Source organism: Thunnus albacares, chromosome 10 (genome assembly GCF_914725855.1).
Source record: "Thunnus albacares chromosome 10, fThuAlb1.1, whole genome shotgun sequence".
Lineage (NCBI taxonomy): Eukaryota > Metazoa > Chordata > Actinopteri > Scombriformes > Scombridae > Thunnus > Thunnus albacares.
The window spans coordinates 28,968,510-28,971,975 of record NC_058115.1 but is presented as its reverse complement, the minus strand read 5'-3'; positions in this window follow the sequence as shown (position 1 = coordinate 28,971,975).

Sequence of the window (3,466 nt, the reverse complement as noted above, 5' to 3'; positions counted from 1 at the left end):
ACACAGGTGAATAAAATGAAACACATAACACCTTTAGACTGTAATAAGATTTGCTTTCAAGACTGATTATACAGCTTTGTTATCTTGATAATATAATTATAATAATATTGAATTAAACCTATATCTGCTTCGAGCTTTTTCTACAAGGTAAACATATCAGTCATGTCCTCTCTTGATCTCTCAGGCTCCAACATGTCACTTGACAGTGTGTGAAGAAGCTCAGGCTGAACTGTAAGTGAGCTCAGCCACTCAGGAAGCAGATAAAAATTCAGCTGACAGAAAACATGAGTCTATTTTTAGTGGCTGGATTGAATTTCCTAATCACCTCCAGGACTCCTGAATGAATAATGAATAGTATCTTGTCGGTAATATCGCAAAAAACCAAACCAGGCCGAGCACCCAAAACACTGTGCTGTAAAATGGCTTGAATCAGATCACATTAAGAGCTGATTATGTTTTTTTCATGCAGAAATTTGTGAGCCCGCTGACCATTATCATGCAGCTGTATACACACACATCTCCAATCTAAGCTAAAGGGATGGTGTGAATGAGGAGGGTGAAGTTGCTGAGTGTCTGATGGAGATAAGGGGAAATGACTGTGGCTGAGAGACACCATCCTTCAGCCTGTCACACTCTGCACTGTCCATGGTAATTAGCCCCAATAACTCATGAGCCGATCTGAAACAGCCACTTCAGGAAAAAAAAGAGAAGCGGACAGCGATACGTTTTACTTATTTGATATGAGCTGGTGATACAGACGAAACTCATACCATGATAATCACAAGAAATTACTTTTAAAATTGACTTTAGGAGCAGTAAATTCTTAAATAAATGCTGGTATTCAAATTATTTAAGAGTTTCAGAGTAGTATAATGGCTCACATGATGAATTCAGCATAATGTACGTAGTGTATCCACATCACTAATTCCATCAGTAAAACGACAGAATCGTGTCAAACTCAGCAACTTCTTGCTCTGAGTTTTTAACGTTTTAATTCTCCAATTCATTTCAGTCATTTCTACTTTCTTACATTCTTTCGATGTTAAGCTCATGTCAATAAAGCACCTCCTGATGATGTTTCATATAAAAAGCCCATGAGAAAAAAAGGCTGTATTTTTTACTTTTAATATCAAACACCTGTGCAGGACGTGTTGAGCTGCGTTGAGACCAAATGAAAAAAAAGGGAAACTGTAAATCATCCTGAATTTAATGAGACAACTGGTAAACATGGATGAAGTGTTATGTTTGTAATAACAGCAAACCACAGGGAACATGATAAAATACACTTATAAAATTGGTACATATAGGAATAAAGTCTTGTAATAAAAGTTTCATATTAGAAAAAGGCCACATACATTATTTAGAATTTACAGTATAGTTGATCATCCAAATAACTCATTATCATTCTTTCATTACATATACATACAATATACAACTGAAGTGACTTCACATAGGACAATAAAATGACATGACTGACAAAATAATAATATGATGTCCTTTATTTTACATCATGGTGTATTGTGGAAGCCAATAAGAATTAATCTATTTCTTTAATTAGAAATCCATATTAGTGTAGAAATAACTGTACTGTAACTGTAGGTTTCTATTTCAGTATTTGTGTTTTTGTGCTCTAAATATGAGAAAAACAAGATTATCACCATTTGAAAAGAAGAAAAACCTACTTTGAAAAATTCACTGTTGATTATTATTTGTATAATTTAATTATGAATCTTTTTTTTATGTGAGATGACTTAGTTAAGTTATGTAATGAACACATAATAACTTTTGACGTTCTCTAGTATTTTGGCTTTAAGGACTTGGATGTTTTTTAATATGAGGGTGACACTTAACACTAAGTTTACATGAACATGAAAAACAAATAATATTGCTTATTTAATAAAGAATGAATCATCAGGAAAATAAAAGAACGCACATTGCCTCATGCATGACTTGATGCAAAAACAAAACAGTAATGAATGCAAGAGCCAAAGCGTCTCCAGCATCGTGGGTAAACATATTCAAGTCTTCCTCATAGTGGTTTGTTTATTGTTTATTTGGCTCGCCATTAGCCGCTACCTCGGAAACAACTAAGCCTTTGGGCTCAGTGGTGTAGTTCCTGGCAATCTGCAGCTAAATGGACACTAATTGAGATGATAATTACACACATTTTTCATTAAAGGAATATTCCACCAAAAGCCTGTGGTTTAAATTACAGAGGATGTGAGCTCAACTAAAAGTGTTCCTCCTTTAAGACTCTTTCATGTTATTAATTTATTTATTAATTATGCAATAGTTGTGTCATGGTTAAGCATCAGTGGTGTGTCTGGCAAAATAAAACAGCTAACAAATATTTGTTAATAGAAGAAATTACAATTTAACACAATTTTCTCTTTCATTATAAATATATTATAAATATTACGGTATGTGTATGAATTTTGGAATTCTTTGTTTCATGCTGATTCAGGTACTCGTTAACATGAAGCAATATCACAAATTGATGTTTAAACTTTGACTTGCAGATAATGTTACGCAGATCACATTTCAGAACATACTTGAGGCTTTTTTTTTGTATATATCACATTAACTCATGACTTAAGAGCAAAAGAGCTCCAATGCCGCCCTCCCCCATAAGGCTCTGCCTCTGTTTTAGTTACAACCTTGAGATGAGAGCGTACGGGTCCCCGAGGAGGTACTGGAGGAGGGGTCGTTATCATTTTTGGCAGTCCTCCCATGTAAACCCAAAGGCCCTCCTCCATATTCATCAGGGGTGATTATGTGCTGACCTCCGTCTGCTGTTAATCCTGAGCTGATGTATGCCCACCAGGCAGGCGTCATGGAGGAGGGCGAGCAAACCTGACACCTTGGCCAATTAGGTGTCTCCGAGGTTAGAGAAAGGGAGTGAAAGAGAGAGAGAGAGAGAGAGGTGGGGGTGGAAGAGGAAGATATAAGTCAGGTTTTTCATCCACATGTAGTGCAAATTTTAACAGAATGTCTGGAAAATCTGCAACAGAAAATGGAAATGAACCTTAATCCTGCAGACCCCAGAGGTTTGCTTTTTGTCATATCTCACAGGTGCTTTATTCTATCGTTCCAATTTTTCATGACTTTGTCAATCATTTTGTTCCTAATGACTTCATATCATTGTTTACTGTTTTAACTTTTTTTTAAAAATACCACTGTATTTGGGTCCTGGAGGGTTCCAGTCCACAGCACCCAATTCTGCCTATGCAGTTTTAATAGATGGGACTATTTATTGAGTTCATGTTTGCTATGGGTCCTAATTTAAAGCATCACAGACTATGGAGGGGGTAGGAGCACTCTGTCAGTCATTTTGAAGGCTTTGTGGAAAGATTGTACTTGAGATAAAAACTGCAATTTGTATTAAAGAAAATTCTTGTTTTACACAATATGCAAATTCACTGTAACTGTCCTAAAATAGTCTGTTTTTTTCAGATAACATTAATTA